Source organism: Periplaneta americana, chromosome 7 (assembly GCF_040183065.1).
Source record: "Periplaneta americana isolate PAMFEO1 chromosome 7, P.americana_PAMFEO1_priV1, whole genome shotgun sequence".
Classification (NCBI taxonomy): domain Eukaryota; kingdom Metazoa; phylum Arthropoda; class Insecta; order Blattodea; family Blattidae; genus Periplaneta; species Periplaneta americana.
The window spans coordinates 127,477,253-127,502,816 of NC_091123.1; the positions used below are offsets into that span (position 1 = coordinate 127,477,253).

Sequence of the window (25,564 nt, forward strand, 5' to 3'; positions counted from 1 at the left end):
TTCCGCCTGAGCTCCATAGGGACAAAAGTTATGGGACTTTAAATTTAACATGACAGTCTGTGGGAAGTGACTCAATGTGCATACTTAAAGGTTAAAATGAAGTTGTTTTTGAAGTCACTGCATTGCAAACGAGATATTCAGCTGTTGTGCATATTAATTGCAAACATTATGGATATCGATCTTCATGCAATGAAGAAATTCTGGGCGAAAAAACTTGCGAAAGCATATACTTCATATCTCCCTTCCGCATATTCGCTGAATCAGAAGCATATGATTTGATGTTATATGAGTCAGCAGGTTTATTTTTAGGGAACATTTTCTGTGAATCGGCTGACAGAAGATAGATTGGGGAGGAGATTTGTCCGTCCATGGAAATGACTGGCATAATCATGTAGGAATGCATCGTGGCAGCCTCTGATCCTACTGTGGCATAAAATTTCTTCCCTCCTTTGAAAAGCAGGGTTCGTCCGGAGTGAATATCTTTTTTCAAATCGACTTTAAACAGTGTTAAGGATCTAGCGAGGAGTGAAGCCACGATCGATGAAAAACTGCTTGATCTTCGACACGAAGCTGTCTGATTTCTGCTTCACCTCTGTCTCTTTGATGCGAAGTTTCTACTCACTTTATGCGTCACAGAACGAGAAAGGGTACGATTCCACTCCTTGAATCTCCATATCCAAGATTCAGAAGCTCTGAAGTTAAGATGGTTATCAGGATCAATTTGAGCCTTCACCTGTATGCCCCAAAGCCTGATAATTCTGTCATGAATGACAGCGTTCGTATTTGACATTTCTTTGAAATGTTGCATAACCATGGCATTAATGTCTGCCATTCCAGGTTTCTTCTTCTTCTTCTTCTTCTTCTTCTTCTTCATTTTTGCATCATAATCGTAAAGCATCTTCCGTGTGATGAGAAGGAATCGATTTTTTTTTACAGAAGTGAAGGATCAACTTTTTCCGCTGACTGTATCGTTCGTATAGTCGATTTCTGCTCGTAATCGTCGTCGACTATGTTTTAATTCTTTTAGGAGAGGGATGTAAGAATACGTGCTGATGTGCGACGACGCGATGTCTCCGTCTCTTCAGCGTCCTCCGCTTTCTGGCCGTCTTTTTGGCGTCTCGTCATTAGTTCGTCTTCTATGTCACCATAATCTTGCTGCCCATCTTCCACGTCCAAATCTGGTGTTTCATCAATAAGAGCGATGTGTACGTTTCCACGGCCTCTTGTTCGTCCTTAACTCATTCTTCAACTGATGAAACATCAGGATGAATACGACTGACGTTTTAGCGTCACTGGTGCCAAACTTGCGCACCAGCATCTGAAGCACAACTTTCGGATCCATTTCGTATATGGCACAAATGAAACGTAAGAGTAACTGTAACACCAGAATTAGCTCGAGAAAGACTTACCTTTCCGTAATAAAAGTAGATGATCGCCTCCTAGCGATAATACGCAGTATTATTTAAAACGCACAATAGCTACAATATCTCGTTTGCAATGCAATGACTTCAAAAACAACTTCATTTTAACTTTAAGCGTGCACATTGTGTCACTTTTCACAGACTCTCATGTTAAATTTAAAGTCCCATAACTTTCGTCCCTATGGAGCTCAGGCGGAAAAATTTCACCTGCTGACTTACTTTTGCCTCCTCTTTCCAAAAATATACGGCCTTACCGCATTTTCAATTCACCATGATAGAAGGTTCTCTTGTCAGTTACTGAACTACTCTCAGCCAGTCAAAGAAGTAGGGACGTACGGAATAAAACTCAGGAAATCATTAAGTCAATCAATCAAATCACTTATTGCGCCAAATAGCTACTTAGGTACACGCTCAGTCGCTCATATAGTTAATCATCCAGTTAATGAGGTACTAATCAGGCATCTCTTAAATTTTCTACCCTTCGTCAAGAATCTGTAGTAGTATGTTACAATACAAGGTTGGAAAGTGCTTTTTACAAAATCGACGAAAAGTTTCGAAAACGAGCACAGCGATCATATTTTTAAAATTGCAAATACAATATATTTTGCATTGAAAATTTAGAGCAATATTATTCGAAAACCTTCGTAAAACTATACTGTAATAATAAATAAGTAACAATAAGTGCACTGTAATGGATCTATTTCAGTATAGTTTTATGTTATGAACATAGGTAGGAAGTTCGTACCGAAAGAGTAAATTTCAGTTGAGTACAGCGAGGAGTATAGATGTCACCCGCGCCTCGCCGTGCTGGAGCTCGCAGTATGTTCATATAAACAACGCATAGTGGCAATCAATGCAGCTGTGCAGAGACGTGAGTAGTTTGAAGAATATTGTTAATTTATATTAATATTTTAGGTTCTGAACAAAGTGAGCTATTCTGTTATTATTGTATTATTTACGTAATGTTAATATTATACATGATTCCAAAAAAGTAAACTCATTTGTTATTAAATAATTATGCAAACAGCAGTATGTAACACGTTTGTTTTTCCGGGATTATTCTTCGTTAAATGTTAACATATTGTGCTGCAATGCATTCGGTTGCGTTACAGTCCAAGTTCAACATCGGAATTACGATACGAACTCCCTACCAGTCATTACAAAAGAAATGAAACATTTTCTTGAAAACAAATGGGTTTAATATTATGTGCCACATACGAGATACACTATTACATTCACAAAGTAATTGTTCACCTGATGATAGTAAGATATACTGTATCATATTTCAGATTTAAGGTCTTGTGCGTAGAACGAATATTTTCAGAGTACAAATATTGTTTTTTTTTTAACATAAAATGAGTAGTTCTTTTGATAACATGAAAATATTCATTGTTATTCGTTATAATGACGTTAGAATCATAACTATATACTGTGTATGTTATTTTTATATGTAGTAGTAGGTTATTTTACGACGCTTTATCGACATCTTAGGTTATTTAGCGTCTGAATGAGATGGTGATAATGCCGGTGAAATGAGTCCGGGGCCCAGCATCAATACTTACCCAGAATTTGCTCGTATTGGGTTGAGGGAAAACCCCGGAAAAAACGTCAACAGGTAAATTGCCCCGACTGGAAATCGAACCCGGACCACCTGGTTTCGCGGCCAGACGAGCTAACCCTTACTCCACATGTGTGGACTTTTTATATGTATGGGTAAATTATTTTAGTTTGGGATTTACGAAGTTTATAATTACAAATTATTGTTTATTTTATATTATTCGTTTATTATTTTCTTGTTCTAAGGCTGTGGACTGGTTCGAGATGCATATTACTTTTCATTCGGTAGAGATATAGTCCAAGCTCACACAATTTAACAGATTTGGTACTAACTTCCTAGCTCTGATTATGAAGAGTGGTGTTACTAGCAACAAGTTTTTTGCGCAAGAATTTTAAATTTCATGGCCTAACAAAAATAGCTGTAAATACAACAAAAAACACTATCTTGTATAAATAAATTATGCGATATCTCAAATCACTTTCTATATTTTCAGTTATGCTTCATCTCAAGTTCTTGTTCCCACTATTCAAATTAAAATAATTCTTGTCTCCCATCCCATATAGCTTTCTATTTATCTCTGTACCCATTAACATCTACTTGCGTTTTGTAACATCCTTCAAGTATTGTATTTCAACTGGGCTTACTCATTCCGTTTTGTACTACTACTACTACTATTACTACTACTACTACTACTACTACTACTACTACTACTACTACTAATAATAATAATAATAGTAATAATAATAGTGATATTTTTATTTTCCCTGGCAGAGTTAAGGCCATTAGGCCTTCTCTTCCACTCAACCAGGATCAAATCACATACATAAAAATACATGCCGGTATACAAATTATATTAACTTAAAAAAACAATAAACATAATAAAGTAAAAAAGAGAGATTGAATACATATACACAATCAGTATTAACTTTAAAATAATAATAATAATAATAATAATAATAATAATAATAATAATAATAATAATAATAATAATAATAATAACAATAATACTTACTTACTTACTGGCTTTTAAGGAACCCGGAGGTTCATTGCCGCCCTCACATAATCCCGCCATTGGTCTCTATCCTGAGCAAGATTAATCCATTCTCTATCATCATATCCCACCTCCCTCAAATCCATCTTAATATTATCTTCGCATCTACGTCTCGGCCTCCCTAAAGGTCTTTTTCCCTCCGGCCTCCCAATTAACACTCTATATGCATTTATGGATTCGCCCATACGTGATAATAATAATAATAATAATAATAATAATAATAATAATAATAATAATAGTAATAATAAATATACATATAATAAAAAAGAGACTGAATACATGATTACAAACAGGAAAATACATTCTAGTATACAAGTATTAACTTAAAAAAAAGAACGGTAGTACCATGTAAGTACCAAGTTGTAAGTAATACCAAGCAAGAAAAAACTGTAACTTTCGTCTTGCTCTCTAGAGCCATTCCAGCCCCTAGAAACAGAACCGTTCTTAATATCCCAATAGAATAACAGGTCCATGGATCAATTAAGCAAGTCTCTTAAGTAGCTACTTATGAATGATCGTCACAAGATAGAACAATGCAGTAAGAAACCACTTTTCAAAACGTTTTTCATAGGAGACATAAGAACATACCTCATTATGATTATCACTCCGTAGTGTTAATAGAAATAAGAGGTTAAAAGGGTGAAAACGATTAGAGAATTTTAATTTGGGATTTCGTTAGTGAAACATTGGCGTAACTAAATCCGGTCCAATTTCTCGGGTAATGTCACTTGTGCCACTCTCTTGCTGAGTACTGAAGAGTCGTCGACCTGCAGTTGAGGCTATCGAGGAACCCAATGAGAGTGTGTTATTCTTGTCACGTGGCCATATAGAGAGAGTGTCTGGTAATTAGGAGCCTTATCATTACTCTAATAAGATACCTATCACACACTGAGCTCATCACAAGAAATACCTGACGAACTCCGTGTTCTAAACGACTTACCAATATATCTTTTTATTTGCTTTTTTTTATAACCTGAAAGCAAAAGTGTTTCATGTGATGTGATTGCACAAGGCTTAATACTGTATGAGTAGTGATCTCTTGATGTGGGATAACTCTCTTTTTAGCTTGTATGCTTACGAATCGAGCGAACACCCTTTCCCTGGTCTTCTGAACTAGGCACTGCCTGAAGAAGAACTTAAACTAACGCTACACAGCCATTCCTAATTATGGATGGGACATTCTTACTCAGTTTTTAACTTCAAATTGATATAATACGTTAAATAATCCAATGTAATCTTTTATATTTGAATTCTGCAAATGAAACATATTACCCTACATAATGAATTTTGTTTAAACTTTTTAAATTTTATGTATTTGAAATAATATTTTAAGAATGTGTAATAAATGAGACAAAAATTGGAAAATCATTTTTGTGATAGATGTTAAATGAAACATTTTCTATTCTTCTGTTATTGTCAGAATTTTAATATCGATAGTAATTGAGAAATGGAGGTTAAAAGATGATAAATCATTTTTCCAAGACCCTTAAAACATATATTTACTTAGCAAAATAACTAATATTATAGATATAACTAAGTAAAGTTGCTGCCAGCGTTGCGGGTGTGGCAGAGAAGGCAAAGTTTCATTCTGAATTTATTTTTCTCTTTGCATTTAAACAAAACTAACTTACAAGTCTTTAAATAGTGAATGTCAACTTTTATTAAAAACTTCAGGTGCTGATAATATGGAGGCAGCTGATCTCTCTGCATCACATAGTACACAACAATATTGAAATGATGTTATCATTTTGTAAAAAAATTGTTTGTATGTCATTTACATATAAACTATTTAAAATTATATGTAAAACAAAATTTTGAAGTACTGAAATCTCAAAAGATTATTATTATTATTATCATTACTGTTATCATTATCATTATTATTATTATTATTATTATTATTATTATTATTATAATTATTATTATCATTTGTTATCATAAGTTACGAGGTTAAATTTGAATGTTCATACATAGGCTTTCCTCAACTTCATTTATGTAAAAAAAAAAAATCCCTTATTTCATGGAATGACTGTACAGAGAGGTCATTTTTTTGAGTCAAGCCTGTACTCTTTATCATCTTTGTCTTGAGCTATTACAACTTGATAATCAGCAAAATGCAGAGTGAATATTGTCATATCTCCAACTACAACTCCCATTCCTTGTCATTACTTACGCCATAATTTCAAAGATTTATTGTAAATTTTATGTAAATATATTTTAAATAAAGTGGTTGTGATTACAACTTTGTCTCAATGCTTTACTTTCTTACCTTTCGTAATTATATTTCGCATTTTTATTCTAGAAATTAAGTTGTTAATAATGTTTTCGTAGTTTGAACTTATTTGGCATCTAAACCTCAAGAAGGGTAAATTAAAATAGCCTATTCCAGATGTTCATACGATTTGATAGGTGTATATAATCATAGTATGTGTGCGTTGAGTAGAACTTGTGCATCTAGCCCTCACCGCACGCGTCTGGAAATGCGCGTGGAGTAGACCAGCTGGTGTCTTGCTTCGAAATCCGGTTCCCTTCAACGCATACTTTATGGTCATTTCAACACAAGAGTTCGTCTTCATGTAGTACAACAGCTAATAGAGGAGTTTTCAGCGTGATGTGTGGGTCTCCAGAAGCGCTTGTGGTAGGATAGTAGTCTTCCAGAAGTTGGGTTAGGCTTCTGTAGTCTGTGACCAGCTCTAAATATTGCCACACAAGAATACATTAAACATATTAACTATCAGACCTTCAGCCCGTGACGGTCCGTGTTCGAGTACCGGTCAGACCTTTCATTTTTTATTTACTATTAGGCCTATACTTTTACTACGTCATAGGTACTACTTTTGAGCAATAAAACGGTACGAAAGGATGTGTTTCAACCAATCATAACTATTTATCCTACAATTTTATAATTTTCCTAGCATTTGTTTATTTTTATCACTTCCCTGGCATTTGTCTTTATCACTTCCCTAGTATTTTTTATTGTTTGCCAACATTTCAAACTGTAGATTCTTTACGGTACTATAAAACATGCTTTGCGATCTTAATTTGTTTCCTGCATAGATAGTCAACTGAAAATGGCGACATCGTTCAAATAGTCAACTGAAAATAGCGGCTCCGTTCAAACGTTTTGGTGAAGCTAACATTAGTGAAATATAATTTTAGTAAGTCAATTAATACCTATTTTATTGATTAGAATACTTTATTTCTTGTAATCTTTATACCGGTATACTTTTTCTGTTTTTATCATCTCTCTACCACTTGTTTCTTTGTTTGCCAACATTTAAAACTGCAAATTCTTTACGATCGTCATTTCTTTACCGCATAGACAGTCAACTGAAAATGGCGGCTTCGTTCAAACGTTTTGTTGAAGCTAACATTAGTGAAATACAGTAGAATTTTAGTAAGTAAATTAATATTTTATTGTAGTAGAGTACAATATTTTTTCTAATCTTTACATACTTTCTTCTAATCGTGTAATAATCAATTAAGTCCCACTCGAGTTTTGATTTTCTCTAGATAAATCAAAACCTCTAGTGAGATTACTGTTGATAAATAGTACATTATGCAACGAGCCTATAATGATAGTAATTAAGACGCAAGTATGTTTGTTTATGAAACGAGCGCAAGCGAGTTTCATAATTTTCATACGAGCGTCTTAATTACTATTATAGGCGAGTTTCATACGACTTTTTATGCTCGACCATATTCTTAACTTGAAATTATTCAGAATTATTCATTTTATTTGTATCTAACTGAAGGGCGGAACTGACCTTGAGCAATACCTCGTAAATTGTGAGATGTGCGCAGACGCGAAAGTATTGATTTTTTCCGAGGAACAGATCTCCACATTGACCTTGATAGCCTATAACCTACAGAGCAAACTAAATATTAACCTTGATATAACATTGAAATTAAATTAGGCATTGAAAAACGAGATGACAAATTGAATTTATTTGAATATTATTTACAATTAACGCTAATTATTATAGTAACAGAATATAACCTTCTGCGACAGTATTGGATTTCCAGCCTCCGTGACGTTTCCCTTGTTGTCTTTCGATTGCATATCCGAGAATAATTGAAAACCTGAACTTTAATGAATACAATAGGTGTACTTTAATGACATGCATTAAAGGACTGCTACCAGGTGTATAATTATTACATTTCGGCATGGTCGAGCATAAAATCCATAGTGACACTTGTGGTGGACAAGATCGCAGTTGGGGATTTTCTCGGGATTCTCCCGTTTCCTCATAAGCATCTACATCATTCCGTCAACATTTCTCCATTTCGTCATAACTAGCCTAGGGACGTAGGGTTGCCTGCTCCAAACTCCAGTACGCAGAGAGTGTAGTGAGCCCAGTGTGGGTTTGAGAATGCGCCTAGTTTGAGGGTTAGGGAATAGATCTTGAATGGTCGCAGTGCTGGATCGCAGTGTCCCCTCCCGAAATTGCATTCCATTTCAACCACGTTCTAATATATCACAAGGCATCCCTGTCGAAGGCATGGGACTTTTTGGTATAGCAGGCTTTACAGTTTAGCCTTTACCGTTCTAATAACAGTCTTCTAATAATTCCAACCTAAAGTTCTCAGTTTCCACCACATTTGCAAGGTCCTTCTATACACTATCTAGCCCAAGCCTGGACATTAGTAACTCGATTGAGTTACTGCAGACTAACTCTATTCCACATTCCCCGGCAGAAACAGGTGTTTCGGATCGATAGGGTTAGTGGACAAGGCAAGCCTTGTTGAGTGACGGATTGTATAAGGCAGGCATCATAGCTTTCGGCTGTGGTAGGTCGACTAAAATCCACCACTGATGCACAGTGTCATATTATGTGATTATTTCTGAAGCGTTGTAAGCGAAAAGGACATGGGCGGTGGTATCTCCTTGACTTTACCCTTCCCCTTTATACCCAAGGCTGATCTAGCCATTTTACTTTCGGCCTACCAACTCTACTTTTACAACTTGGATTTACATCCAGAATGGAATTCTATTATTCGTATTATTAATTCTGAGCAAGTATTCTATCACCTCAAACTTCTGAGTTTATTATCAGTAGCTATATTGATACCTTTGTACATTACAAATTTCCGTATTTGTTCTTTGTCGCGCGCTGATCTCCTTCACCATAAGTAGGTCCATAATACATTTTCTTCAGCACTTTTTCTTTTCCAGGTATTGAGGGTTTTAATTGTTCGGTCAAGTAAGTTCGGGTTTCGCTTCTATGTACAACATGGTTAATTATTGTATCATAAATTACTTTAACTCTATGGAAATATATTTGGCTTTTAAAATTTTCAAATAATTACTTGTTTAATTTCTGTCAATGATTTATCATATTGATATCACAAAGTGAAATCTTTACTAATTACATGTTATATTTGTAGTATTAAAGTTTTCATCAGATACTTTTGATCATTTCAATAACTAATCTCATGTATACAATGTCTTAGATTTTATGTAGTAATATAAGTGTGTAAGATCACCAAGCTAAAACCTTAATAGAATGTGATTTAAAATATACATATAAAAGTCATAAGATAAAAAAAAATAATGATTTGTGATACATTGGAATTTTAAATACTATTTACGAGCTTTCAGTTATGTATTTAAAAACAATTTGATTATATTTTAGTATTAAATTTGGATATGTTTGCCCGAATCATATCAACGTTTATTACTATTACGACTGCGTATAAGTGAAAACTCGTTTACAATAAAATATATTATTTTAAAACAACTGTTAATAGCATGTGAGTTGTATTGTGTGAAGTGTAGTGTAATTTGTAGTATATGATAGTTTGATAATGTAGTTGTGAGGTTATGTGTATAATCTCAATTAGATTAAAACAGGAATGCTATTGCGTCATGCACGGTTCTGTTGTATGTAATCAAATCATTATTTTAAAATCTTATGACTTTTCTATCTATGTTTTTAATCCACATTATATTTCGGTTTTAGCTTGGTGATCTTACAAGCTTATGGATATATTACTACATAAATCTAAGACATTGTATACGTAAGGTTATTTATTGAAAAGATCAGAAGTATCTGATGATGCCACAAAGCATCACTTTGTGATATCAATATGATAAATCATTGACGGAAATTACACAAATAATTATTTGAATATTAACAAAGATTTATTTGAACTATTCAACATGAATTGTAAATACTTTAAAGCTTGTCTAATATTCTTTAACACAAAGGTTACCTTCAGCAATTTCCTTAGGGAAGATAATATTGTTAAAACAACAAGCTCTCAGCCGAATGGACTGAGAACAAGATGTTTTCAGCAGATCTCGATAGAGATAAAAATGATTTATTAACTGTACATATGTTAATCCTGATCAAAATTTAAGATACACTTTTGAACAAATTTTTTTGTGTTTATTTCTTACCTGGCTATTAATTTTGACTTAATAGCTGTTTACATAAACGGTGATAATAAAACTGAGAATTCTATGATACTTTTTGTGTCATGTATTGAAAACTACTGACATTGAGAGAGAAAATACCATTGTTATAATAAAAGTATTCATAGAATAAAGGAAAGACACATGCGTAAGTCCTTGACGGATCTTGTATGAAATTGAAAAAAAGGCTAAAAAGTTCTCAGTTTAATTCTCTCTCATCGCATGTGCTAGACCACACAACTTAACTATTTCATAAGCGTAGCTCCGGAATATGTCCGCCCCACGGAGCGTGTGTTTGAGCAATTTTCTTATATTAATGACTTCATTTTCTGATAATTGCTGCTGTAATTATAATTAAAAGTAAAGCGATTATCCGGTCAATAATTACACTTAGCAATTTTATGCAGGATTTAATGTTTTAATTGGTTTAATTTATTTTCATCTTCCAGTAAACAAGTGACGGATGTATAATTAGAAAGCCATTATACGAGGTTTTGTCTCGTTAATTTTCGTTTATGTAGCCATAAAAATGGCGACGACATCAAGATTAATATTAGCTCTTTCTCTTTGTGGTTGTACCTTACATCAATCATAAGATTAATATAGCAAAAACTGTATGCCGTATTGACTATTCGAATGTTATAAGATAGTTTTACTTACCCGATACTAATCAATACAGAGCCTTCTCGCATACAGTTATGTATGAAATGGGACTTGGGCGCCCCGGACGCAACGATAGGCGAGATGTGATAGCAGAAACCTGAAACAAATACGATACAATAAGAACTTGTACAAATCTACAGTCTGATCCGTTTGAGTATGGATATTAATTTATTATTATAAAGCTATTATGATAGTAGGAAAAATGTATTTCTGGTTATATTATGATTAAAAGATGGGAGTTGCCATATATGACAATCAACTATACATAATCTGAAAGGACAAATGAAAATCATAGATGATTAAAATGGCTACTACAAAACAACAACGGGCACAATGTGTTCTTTGGTATGCTAAATTTGAGAGTGTTAAAAGAGTTCAAAGGGAATTTCGACGTAAGTATGATGTGCGTAATGTACCTAAATACGATTCCATAATGTTGTGGTATCGAACATTTGTAGAAGCAGGTTCTGTGTTAAAAAACATGCAGGAGGTAGCATGCGAAACCCAGTACGAGAAGCAGCTATTTCTTGGCTTGGCTCCCAAACTCCCCAGATCTAATCCCTCCTGACTTCGTCGTGTGGAGTTTTGTTAAAGACATTGTCTATTCACAGAAACCCAGAAACATTGATGATCTGAGAGTATAAATTACTGAAGCTTTTCAACAAATCACTCATCTTGTGTTACAACGGACATGGGCTGAATTTCATCACCGTTACGAGTTGTGCAGGGTGCGCAATGAGGGTCATGTAGAGCTCTGAGGAATCTCCCATCTCTCATGTTGTATGGACAAAGTTTCAACAAATAAAGTTCTGTAGTGAATGTTTTATGGTGTTTTTGTTTTATCCATATCCAAACAGATCACCCTGTATATATGAAACAATGCGATAGCAGTGCTAGCATTAGACTGACTTATTTTAAGGATGATGTGAGAAATTACTACTACTAATTCCACAATTTGGGACATCTGGCCGAGATCTACGGCTGACCACTAGAATCCAGAATGTAAAGCAGAGGTGAACTTAAAAATAAGATACAATATGAATTGCGGAGAGAATACGGAACAATGATAAATTTAAAAATAAAATACAATTTGATTTCAGAGAAACATGAAAGGAGAACGAAGAGTAATGAAATGAAGTAAAAAAAAAAAGAATATTACGTAGTGTTGTTATACAAGTGATTGTGTAAAATGGATAATGAATCTCTCAATACCATTAGACAAATTTTGGCAATTTCCTCATTAGAAAATTTAAGAGAAAGGAGAATGGTTTTGGTTGACTTAAATGAAGTTCCCCTAGCGCCATGTATTAATATTAATTTTGTATCTCTCATTGAAGTGAGGAATACATGGATTGTAAATAGACTTATTTTCATCGTTAACGTTATTGGCTTGTTGATTATTCTTCTCAAAACGGACAGAGGGATCAAGAATGAGCAAAGCAAATGCTCAGTCTTCACAGAAAGTGAATTTATAACTTTGGAATAAGGGAGTGAAATGTAGACGAAAGTATAAAAAAAAAGTCGCAGACAAACAGAGTACAAAAGATACTGAAACAGGAAGAAGAATGCAGAAAGCAGAACGAGCAAAACAAAGACAAATGGAGCAAAAGAGAACGGAAAAGAGTGACAAGGGATTCATCAAATTCCTGTATTGCATGAAACATTTATGGTCTGTTCGTGATTGTTATTGTGAACATGAGTGGGAAGGATGTTTGGAATTTTAAATAAAAGTTTGATATTTGTATTCCTCTCTGTCCTCATACTCCACGAATTTAAATTAAAGGGGACATTATACAGAAATTACTAACTTTCATGTTTTTAAACCTAATTCACAAACCTTTTATGACTGGTGTATCTTGTTAATAATAACCAGTACTAGGCGTTTCTACACGCAAACATACGCTTTAAGTTACTGCTAAGCGGACTATACTGTACATGAGGGGAGGGAGAGAAGGGGTTGACTCGCAGTATGGGTGAAAACTCTGTGCACGACTATTGGTGTTGCTGAATACATCGAAGAGTGAGTTGGTGTATATTTCAGCTTCTCTGTTGTTTCTTTCACATCATGAAAGATCAGGTAATGTTTTAGTTACTGTACTTTACAGATTTATTCATTTCTGTAGTTACAGAACGAGTTTTTCGACCCAAAATAACAAGGAGAAGAAGGCTTAATGGCACCCACTAAGAGTACGCAAAATCTCTTATTTCCAAAGAACTCTTTGAAAATACTATATCTTATATAGCTCAAAACTTTTGTGGCATAGCAAAAACCATGAACGTTCTACAGACTTCGTTGAAAAGTGTCATGCTCTACGTACTGTGCAAAACTTGGCTGAGGTAATTAACGCAGGTGCAAATGATCCTATCCGAACAATATTATAAAACAAAAATTGAAACAAGTTGTTGCAAAAAATCCTGGATATACTCTTTTTTTTGTGAAATACAAACTTTTTTTAAATTGCAAACGGACTTCCGAAATCACAAAAGTATAAGACATCGATTTGAACTACTTAAAATACGTACCGATAACGTCGAGTGATGTGGAAAGATGCTTTTCTCAGTATAAGAACTGTCTGAGTGATAACCGAAGGAATTTTTGTTTGAAAATTTCAGAATGTACGTAATTGTACACTGTAACAAAATGGACACTTAAAATGTTATTCATTGCAGTAATCAGGTCAGGTACTATCTCGTATAGATATTGTGTACATATATTCTGTATGATAATCAACATTTACATACCTTACATATTATATTTATATTAATAAACATAAACATTACGGAACTGATACTCATTGGTCATTGAGTTTTTTATTTTACACACCTACTATACTTAGCAATGTGTTTACATTTCCATCCGCTCGCTCCTTCCCAACTCCTATACGCCTGTTTTTCACAATATATCTATAGTAAAGTTGTCGTGTACTGCATAGGCACTGTGTAGAAACGCCTTGGCTTGATAATACATGTACAAAATTTCATCCCTATATGGTAAGTGGTGTGCATTTTATTAATATATTAATAAATAATAATATATATTAAAATAATATTATATATTAAATATATAATATTATTTATATATTAAAATAATATATATATAAATAATATATATATATATTAAAATAATAATTAATAATATCGATTTATATAAGAAGTTCTTTGGCCCACATTTTACACTACTTTTAACTGATATTCACTTACATTATTCTTTATATACATTGGAACAAACATTACTATTGGACTTTTTTTTTGTACAGTGAATCGGTAAATTACTAGAAATTTTTTATGATCATTAATATTTTTATTTATTATTCTTTTATAATAAAAATGTAGTAATTTAGGCCTACTGATTAATTTTACAGCAAAACCCTGTAGTAAGTTTTGATCCCATGTATATAACGATCCATATAAGTGAATATCTGTTAAGAATAATGTAAATTATGGCTCAAAGGACTTTTTATATAAAACGATTCAATATTTTAATAAAATATTAATAAAGAGGAAACTACTTAACATAGACGGATGAAATTCTGTAGATTTGTCATTATTAACCAGATCTATCACTGGTGAAAATTTGATGAATGTAGCTTCATAAGTATGGTAGCTATTGATTTCCCTATTTTGTGAACTCTTAAAAATATGGAAAAGAGTGGAGAACAAGAATAAGACTTCAAGACTTTAGGCACAGAACGATGTGTAAACATCAGAAATCTATATATAAATAAAAAAATAATAACTATTATATGCTCAGAAATTAATGACGAGATTTGAAATGCTTATAGATTGCGATAAGGTAATGTTTCTCAAATAAATCAGAGTATGAGAGAGCAGAGACCTGTCTGGTCTCTGTAAAATGCCGCGGGAAAAAATAAAATCGGTTAACATCCAACAGGAAAGTTTGTGCATCCCTGTTCTAACATAGCAATAATTACGAAATCAGATACGAAGCTGGGCAGCGTTCTTGCATGGAATTGTATAAAAGGCTTAAATAGGACAGCACATCATCTACCGCCATCATTATGCGGGCAACAAAAAGGTAAATTAAAAATGAATTACATCCCTCACGTTATTTATTTGTGTGCGCAGCGACCCACCCACTGTGTGTGTGCCGTATCGCAATTTGTTTATGACGCCGGGTTAAGAAATATCGAGGGGTGGCGCAGTTCACTGACTGAATGATCCTTCCGGGCTTAAATTTTACTTGATGATTCGAGAGTCTCGTTAGCGAATCAAGGCGGTGTTGGCGCATGCGTGATCAGCTTCTAGCGCAGACCAGCGAGCGAGACAGTTAAGTAACCTAATTTATCACGTGGACCCGGAACTACTTGGGGGAAAGCTGAAATCTGGTGCTTATGATAAGACATAAGGTGACAAGTTCTTCCGGAAACATCGAACACAGTCTAATGAATTGTAATTAGGCCTACTAGGTCTGAGAAATATATGCCGTTATACTACCCATGCGCTTCGTGCGTCTCTAAAGGCTGGTTCACAATAAACCGCGAACGGAAACGACAACGAGAACGGAAATAATGTTAATATAAATGTATTTAAATGTGAGCATTCACAATAGTTAATTGTGAATGTTCACATTTAAATACATTAATTTTAACAATATTTCCGTTCTCGTTCTCGTTGTCGTTTCCGTTCCCGGCTTATTGTGAACCAGCCTTAACTTTGAGTACGTCTTAGAGTTGGGGTGAGTTAACGCAGTGTCTTTCGTTCGTTTGAACTCATGCTTATCATCACGGTAAGTTAGTCCTCAGCATTTGGTTGGCTCAAAGCCACTCCTTTGACTTCGAAACACTACTATCTGCTGAAGAAAAATTTAAAGACATAAGTTTCTTTGTTAAAGAAATATTACCCTATTTCAAAGACATTTTATTTTCTGTCTGTATAAAATACACCTAATATAACATTGACAAGTATCAGCTTTATTATTTCACTATGTTAATATGATGGCGTATTATGTTTTTGTTTTATATAATTTATCATTTCATATATTGTTGCAGTGAATAACAAACCACATTTTCAAATTTTCAAAGGAGAATGATTGCCTGCTGCTAGAAAACAGTCTTACAACTAGAAAAACTTCGTTCCACTTCTGCAGAAACAATTGGGGAATATTTGAAATACAGGATGTTTCCGAGGTGGTGTTACAAACTTTCAGGGATGATGGCGAAGGGCACATGTATCAATTTGAGATCAGGAACCATGGTCCGGAAATGACTGAGTCGAAAGTTATAAGCAAAAATAGTTGTGTGGAAATGGAATTGGAAATTGGCACCACGTGCCCTCCTTCTCTTAACCTTTGAAACAGTCGTGGAAAGATGGTATGGGCCGGATGTCTCCTACGTGGGTACTTGCCCGATACAATCTGTGAGCTTGTCTACTGTTCCCATTGGCTCATCCGTATTCGAAAATGAGGTCTGCTTATTCCGCTCTCGTGTAGCCTACTCCTCCATTTCACTGGGACTGATCGACTGGACACTGCAACTTGTACATCCTGTCTAAAGACGTGCATATCAGGACTGACCATGTCCGTTACACATTACGCTATCTACATTGCTTTAGTGTAGCTTCCTGTCCCCATCCCTCAGACAGCGCACTGAATGGAATACTGTAAGTAGACAATGTAAACAACGTCAGATGAATACAGTATGTGTAAGATGTACAGATAAATACACATAAATATGGTGTACAGAGGAATAAAATTATTTCATTTCCACAGAACTATCTTTGCTTCTAATTTTCGACTCTGTCATTTCCGGACCAGAGTTCCTTATCTGAAATTGATACATGTGCCCTTCGCCATCATCCCTGAAAGTTTGTAACACCACCTCCGAAACCCTGTCCTTTATACAAGCATGATCTATCTCATAATCTGTGTCATTATTATAAATTTCCTCATTTGAAATTATCACAAATTTTACATAAAGCTAAATATCCGTAATGTTTATCCAGTATTTTTTTCAACTTGTTTGCTACATTTTTTCCTATTTCGTGTTCCAACTATTCCGTTCGTCATAATATCATTGACTACATGCTATTTTATGTCTGTAGAAAATACACCTAATATGACATTAGCAAGTATCAATCTTATTATTTCACTATGTTAGTATGATAGTGTATTACGTTTTTGTTTTACATAATTTCTCATTTCAAATATTGTTGCAGTCGACCTGGTTGGCGAGTTGGTATAGCGCTGGCCTTCTATGCCAAAGGTTGCGGGTTCGATCCCGGACCAGGTCGATGGCATTTAAGTATGCTTAAATGTCAGTAGATTTACTGGCATGTAAAAGAACTCCTGCGCGACAAAATTCCGGCACATCCGGCGACGCTGATATAACCTCTGCAGTTGCGAGCGTCGTTAAATAAAACATAACATTAACATTAGATTGTTGCAGTGAATAACAAACCACATTTTCAAATTTTCAAAAAAGAATGATTGGCTCTTGCTAAAAAACACAACCTTATATCTAGAAAAACTTCGTTCCACTTCTGCAGAAACAATGGGGGAATATTTGAAATATTTTATACAAGCATTATCTATCTCAAAATCTGTATAATTATTATAAATTTCCTCATATGAAATTATCACAAATTTTGCATAGAGCTAAATATCCATAATGTTCAACCAGTATTTTTTTCATCTTGTTTGCTACATTTTTTCCTATTTCCTGTTCCAACTATTCAGTTTCGTCACAATATCACTGACTACATGCTATTTTCTGTCCGTAGAAAATACACCTAATGTGACATTGAAAAGTAACAGCCTTATTATTTCACTATGTTAATATGATAGTTTATTACGTTTTTGTTTTACATAATTTTTCATTTCATATATTGTTGCAGTGAATAACAAACCACACTCTTCAAATTTTCAAAGGAGAATGATTGCCTGTTGTTAGAAAACACAGCCTTATATCTAGAGAAACTTCGTTCCACTTCTGCAGTAACAATGGGAGAATATTTAATAGTAATATGCGTTACAAGAGCGGTATGTTGAAGTTTTCATGTTCGAGGAAAAGTTTGAAAAAGCGAAATGTAGTTGAGCTTTTTTAATTTCCGAGTATTGAAAGAAAACATACCGCTCGTGTATCGTACATTATTTTGTGCGAAGATCGTTTATTACATACCTAAAGAGGAATTTCTAATTAGTTGCAATGAAATCTCTATCTTGGTTTCTGTTCAAGACGGTAAATTTGCAAAACAAAAATATCTATCTTCAACATTGTTGCTTTAAAATGTTTTCTGTGTTTACTATACTCCAGCAGGCCGTGATATACGTCTGTCTTTTTTTTCCCCCAGTCTATAAATGCGAACTTAAAACAAACGGTAAGGTTATGTAATGATTTATTTTTCATTTTAATATTTTAACAATATTATTTATATAACATATTGCAGTAATAACATTGGCATCTGGAATCTTGTTGATTTTTTCACGGCTTCCTTAATGTTACTTGCATCACGAATGCAGTAACTTTAGTGGAGTTGTAGAGTTTACTTAATTTTTGCAAATATTTAAAAACAATAATTAACAGTGCAATTTAGGTAAAATTGCAGTGGTAAGTTTCCAATTTTTAATTATTACTATATTGAACGTCTCTAAAAATAATATGTTAAAAGCCTAAAGCAGTAAAATCAATATGTCACTTAAGCGGTAAGAAGAGGGAAATTGTTATGTGTGTTAGGTTGGTAATACTGAATGTGGAATTTTAGACTTTCCGCGGATTGGTTTTGTGCGGAAACCAAGCAAATAAGCACGACTCGCACAAAATATTTTACACAAGCATTATTTATCTCAAAATCTATATCATTATTACAAATTTCTCATTTGAAATTAAGTCACAATAGCCTGTTACGGATAGCAGTATTCGGTCGTAATGTAACCGATCAACTGACTGTACGTACCGGTACCTAAAGTCAGAGGCGCATGAAACACAATGTAACGCCATACAATTTTTAGCCCTAGTAATTACACATTTCCATAATGACTGATGTCAGCTGTAATATAAGCGTTAAAAGAGTATAATGAAGCCGGTCTCTCTGATTAGGTCTATGTCATGTCATCACTATGGCAGAAGAACATTTCTTAAAACAAGACAGAACAGTTAGTGCAAGAGGAAGACATTCTGCATGGGAGAGAGATGCAAGAAACAGAAATCGAACCTGAATTTACTAGATTTCTAGCAGGAAATGCTATTACAGCAGAGGACTCAGAAACCCTTATTGTAGCTATAAATTACCGACACGCTAATCAGGTTTGTGGCTGTCGCTAGCCTAGAGTCGGACCAAGGAGTGTGGTAACACTGGCAGGCAGGCATTGGAGTTGCGGCGCTCTTCCGTAGTTTCTTCTTTCCAACTCATTGATGACAAATGCTTTGGTAAGGTCCGTAATGTGTGGTATTTCCATAGACTGCGTTTTAGAAATCGTGCGGTATTATGATTAATTGTGATAATTTACCAGATGGGTTTCTTTGCATTTCTCTTCGTGCAAGAAGTAGAGAAAGAAAAAAATCCTTTCCGCTTTATGTAAGAAGTCATGTAATTACTTTTGTTACACTCATAACTCTGTAAAGAGCTTCTGTATTACTCGTTCTCAACTACAGTATCTATATAGTGCTTTGAGATGTAAAATAAAAGTGTAATTAGGAGATATGTTCTTATATCAACTGAAAACTTACATCATTTGTGACTTTCTTTGAGGTCACACTATTCTGATGCCACTTGTTTAGCAATGGATCATTCAAATGTTACAAAGTAATTCTATTGTAAATAGTTGTACAGATATATGATGTAGTAGTAGGTTATTTTACGACGCTTTATCAACATCTTAGGTTATTTAGCGTTTGAATGAGGTGAAGATGATAATGCCGGTGAAATGAGTCCGGGGTCCAACCCGAAAGTTACCCAGCATTTGCTCATATTAGGTTGAGGGAAAACCCCGGAAAAAACCTTAACCAGGTAACTTGCCCCAACCGGGAATATAAAACCCGGACCACCTGGTTTTGCAGCCAGAACGCGGTAGCCGTTACTCCACAGGTGTGGACTACATGATATGTATCCATTAAATTTATTTCACTTGTCATATTCACAATCTGTGTTACCAACTCTCGGAAATTTTCCTATTTTGTGGAAAATGTTTTAATGAAATTTTGAAAATTGTGGAAAATACGAACAAATAGAAGTTCTTAAATGAAATTTGATAGGATTAAAAGTAGAAAATATGTTGTCATTGGAAATAACACATATATTTATTACAGTTCTTAAAGGTATATATCAGGGATGCTGAACTGGGGAAGAGAGGAGTGGAAGCATTGGGGAAAGTTTGTTTCCCCGTCCACAATCCTCGGCCTTCAATGACCTATCTGTGACGTTTGTTAAGCATACTGAAAACATATCTCTTCTCCCCCTACCATGCCCAATGACGTGAGGGTTGAAAAGAAGGGATGAGTTTCTTTTCCTGGCTTGTGACGTCTGCCACAATTTTAGTACAGTTTTACATCCCTGGTGGTATATATCGTCGGTTTGCAAGCAAAACATATTAAATAAAAAAGTATTACTTCTGAGAAAAAGGCATATTATATAATGTACATAATGTATGTGTATAAAATTAGAATTGGAAAATTAAATATACATTAAGAGAAACAACTTACTAAAAATAATATTGCGAAATAGTACCGGCACAGTCTATTGTTCCTAGCACCCTCACAACTCAAGCTTCGTGACTGTATATATTATACTGTCGCATGTATTATAGAGAGTGATTTATATAGAACTAACAAATTTCTTTCTTTCTCTATTTCAAAACAAATGACGTTAAGCCAGAAATAAGTAAAATAAAAATATTTAACCGATCACTAAAAACAACTCTAAAACGAATTAACAAAAAAAAATTGTTATAATTACCTCAAATGTAGAGTATCTTTGGGAGATTACTAACCTCTATTGCAAATGTTGAAAATTCTTTATTTATTCGGCTCGAAATTCACTTAATGACCAGCTTTTATCGTCAAATTAAGCAGGAGTTTTGATTCCCTGTCACGAGATGCGCAGATGTTTATTCTTTATTCCTTATTGTTGGCATCTGTTTTGAACATTTTGTTTTAGTCACCGAAGATGCACTACACATTAAATCAACGGCTCTTCCTTGTGAAGCAATACTGGATTACGAATTCAATTACAGCTACTCAAATTGCATGCCAGAGAGAATTTGGGTTCATAATCCCTCCAAAGAAACACAATACTAGGACTGGTAAACAAATTGGAAAAAACTGAATCTCTGGTGAGTGAAAAAGGCAAACATCGTTCATCTAGACTGCCTCCGACGAGTGGCCAGTAACATGGAACGACGTGTTGAGTTATGTCTTATGCACGATGGAGGACATTTTCAACACTTGCTATAGAGATTTGTAATCTCCCAAAGATACTCTACATTTGAGGGTAACAAATTGTGGCTAGCATCATTCGTTTTGAAATAAAGAAAGAAATGTGTTAGTTCTATACAAATCACTCTGTAGATGATTTTGAAATGTAAGACACATTTTTCGATGGAGTGTCTTTTTTTATTTTTTTTAGTTCGGTTATTTAACGACGCTGTATCAACTACGAGGTTATTTAGCGTCGATGAGATTGGTGATAGCGAGATGAGGCCGAGGATTCGTCATAGATTACCCGGCATTCACCTTACGGTTGGGAAAAACCTCGGAAAAACCCCAATCATGTAATCAGCTCAAGTGGGGATCCAACCCGCGCCCGAGAGCATCTTCAGACGGCAGGCAAGCGCCTTAGCCGACTGAGCCACGCTGGTGGCCCGATGGAGTGTCAAGGAAACTCAATATGACATACTTTCCTTGTCAACATTAAACATTATCCTTGTCATTTCAGACTACTGAATCAGAGAGACTGGAAGACGCTGATGTTTAAATTTACTAGTTGGAAGATATTTTCACTTCATATGTTGGTATAGTACACCATTTGAGCTGTGGACGACTTACGAGTCTTGTTAACTTTATTTTGGTTGACTTAATAGTTCCTATCATGTTGTAAGAAGTTCTCCGCTAGATTTCCTCGGTAGGACACAAAAATTCTTGCCTTCGCGTTGTCAACAATGTTACTGTGCCTCACAGGCATGCCGCATCTTCCACTTTACGTGCCGGAGAGAACTTGAAAGCGAACTCGCCTCAGGCAACTTCCTGTTCAGGCCAATAAAATCTGTCGCGTGATACATCTATAGACTGACTGAAATGAAATGGCTTACCATTGTGAAACTCGAGCTTCAGCTGTGCTCGTGACATGCTTTGGTCTCTTTGAGAAGGAAACGAACGTTTAAAAATACTGTAGTTAATGTGTGCGTGTGTATGTTTATGTATGTGTAAGAGAAACAGAGAAGGACATGTGAGAGAAGGATAAATGAAATTATAAAAAGAAGAAAGCTAGAGAAAAAAGGACGGTAGGTGGGAATAAAGAAAGACAGAATAATGGAGAAGAAATAAGAAGAAAGAGAAATAGGAAAGATACAAAGGAAACTGAGGCAAGGGACAAAGAAAGAATGGTAAACTGGGGAAATGAGGAATGGGTAAATAGGAAAAGGAAGACTGGGGAAATAGCAAAAATCAATACTGGGGAGATAGGAAAGGCAAGACTGGGGAAAAAAGGAAAGCAAGGATGGGTAAAGGGAAAAGCAAGACTGGAAAAATGGGAAAAGCAAGATTAGGGCAAAAGGAAAAGCAAAACTTGGGAAATGGGAAAAAGCAAGACTATGGAAATGAGGAAAAGCAGGGGAAATGGGAGAAAAGCAAGACTGGGGAAATGGGGAAAAGCAAGACAGAGGAAATAGGGAAAAGCAGGAAAGGGGAAATGGAGAAACGCAAGACTAGGGAAATGGGAAAAGCAAGACTATGAAAATGGGGAAAGCAAGATTAGAAAAATGGAGAAAGCAAGACAAGGGAAGTGGCGAAAGCAAGACTAGGGAAATGAGGAATAACAAGACTAAGGAAATGGTGAAAAGCAAGACTAGGGAAATGGGGAAAAGCAAGACAGAGGAAATAGGGAAAAGCAGGAAAGGCGAAATGGAGAAAAGCAAGACTAGGGAAATGGGAAAAGCAAGACTATGAAAATGGGGAAAGCAAGATTAGAAAAATGGAGAAAGCAAGACAAGGGAAGTGGCGAAAGCAAGACTAGGGAAATGAGGAATAACAAGACTAAGGAAATGGTGAAAAGCAAGACTAGGGAAATGGAAGAATGCAAGACTGGGAAAGTGGGAAACAGCTAAGCTAAAGAAATGGGAGAACCAAGGCTAGGAAAATAGAGGAAAAACAAGACTGGGAAAGTAGGAAAACGCAAGGCTGGGGAATTGCAAGACTAGGAAATGGGAGAAAGCAAGATTAAGGAAACTGGAAAAGCAAGACAGAGGAAATGGGGGAAAAGGAGGAAAGGGGAAATGGGGAACAGCAGGAAAGGGGAAATGGGGTAAAAGCAGGAAAGGGGAAATGGGGAAAAGCAAGGCAGAGGAAATGGGGAAAAGCAGGAAAGGGGAAATGGGGAAAAGCAAGGCAGAGGAAATGGGGAAAAGCAGGAAAGGGGAAATGGGGAAAAGCAGGAAAGGAGAAATGGGGAAAAGCAGGAAAGGGGAAATGGGGAAAAGCAGGAAAGGGGAAATGGAGAAAAGCAAGACAAGGGAAATGGGGAAAAGCAGGAAAGGGGAAATGGGGAAAAGCAGGAAGGGGAAATGGGGGAAAAGCAGGAAAGGGGAAATGGGGAAAAGCAGGAAAGGGGAAATGGGGAAAAGCAGGAAAGGGGAAATGGGGAAAAGTAGGAAAGGGGAAATGGGGAAAAGCAGGAAAGGGGAAATGGGGAAAAAGCAAGGCAGAGGAAATGGGGAAAAGCAGGAAAGGGGAAATGGGGAAAAGCAGGAAAGAGGAAATGGGGAAAAGCAGGAAACGGGAAATGGGGAAAAGCAAGACAGGGGAAATGGGGAAAAGCAAGGCAGAGGAAATGGGGAAAAGCAGGAAAGGGGAAATGGGGAAAAGCAAGGCAGGAGAAATGGGGAAAAGCAAGGCAGAGGAAATGGGGAAAAGCAGGAAAGGGGAAATAGGGAAAAGCAAGTCAAGGGAAATGGGGAAAAGCAAGGCAGAGGAAATGGGGAAAAGCAGGAAAGGGGAAATGGGGAAAAGCAGGAAAGGGGAAATGGGGAAAAGCAAGCAAGGGAAATGGGAAAAGGAAGACTAGGGAAATGGGGAAAGCAAGACTAGAAAAATGGAGAAAGCAAACTAAGGAAGTGGGAAAAAGCAAGACTAGAAAAATGGAGAACGTAACTATAGGGAAATGGGGAAAAGCAAGACTGGGAAAATGGAGAAAAACAAGATTGGGGAAATGGGGAAAAGCAAGGTAGGGGAATTGGGGGAAAAGCAGGACTGGGGAAATGGGGAAAAATAAGAGAGGGGAAATGGGGAAAAGCTAGACTAAGGAAATGGGGAAAAGTAAGACTGAGGAATTGGGGAAAAGCAAAGCAGGGGAAATGGGGAAAGGCAAAGTAGGGGAAATGGGGAAAAGCAAGACTGTCGAAATGGAAATAGGAAGAATGGGGAACTGGGAAAATGGAGAAACGTGAAGAGGAAGAATAAGGAAATGGGGAAAATAATGAAATGATAAAAGGAAGATTGACGAACGGGAAAAAGAAAGGATGAGAAAAAGATAAGAAGGAGAGAAAGGAAATATGAAAAGGGCTAAAGTAAAATGGAGAGAGGTAAGACAAAGGAATTGGTAGAGAGAGAAAGTAATGAATTAAAAAGAAGGAAAGGGGAAAGAATGATATATAAAACATTTCGAAGGAAAAAAAGAAGTGAAAATAAAAAAAGAGGAAGGAGAAAAAAGAGAATGGAAGGGAAAATAGACAAAAAGTAGAAATTAAAAAATAACAGCGGAGAGGAAAAGTAACATATAGCCTATGGAAGAAAAAGTAGGAGGAACGAAGATAGCATACCAAAATATTTGAAATAAAGTGCATAGTGTGAAACCCTCGGAGGTAGAATTATTGTTTAAGATGAGGAAGTCAAACAAAAGAAGAAAACTGTCCATGTGAGATCATTAGCCGGGGTACTCAGTACGGAGTGATGAGGTATTCTGTCTGATATTTCTCTTCGTTAGAGCATGCAGAAATTATCTGCAACCCACCCAGTTTTCCTTCTTTCAGTAATGTCAAATTAAAATCTTGAAAGATGGTGACTCATGTACGTAATCAGGTTTTTGTAGCCTTCCGTATTCATGTTAAAAATGTTTCCTTACCGCAACAGTGTTGTAACGTATCGTTGAGGTGTAATTATTAAATCGTAGGGTTTAATAATAGGTGCATACATTGAGCTAATCTTGTGTTGTACTTATTTTTTAATTACATTCTTTTTTTAGGATTGCAACTACTTCCTTTCTGCTGTTCTATGCAACTACAAGTCTGAAGA

General features: G+C 35.4%; 1 protein-coding gene across 2 annotated transcripts in view; it reads right to left on the minus strand.

Annotated features, from left to right (window-relative positions):
• LOC138703447 (transcription factor Ken) overlaps positions 1–25,564 on the minus strand; it is a 416,618-nt gene that overhangs the window by 96,766 nt on the left and 294,288 nt on the right. For both annotated transcript variants that reach the window (XM_069831309.1, XM_069831310.1), the window contains exon 4: positions 11,106–11,205. The gene's annotated coding sequence lies outside the window, so the exon portion shown is untranslated. The remainder of the gene's footprint in view (positions 1–11,105; positions 11,206–25,564) is intronic.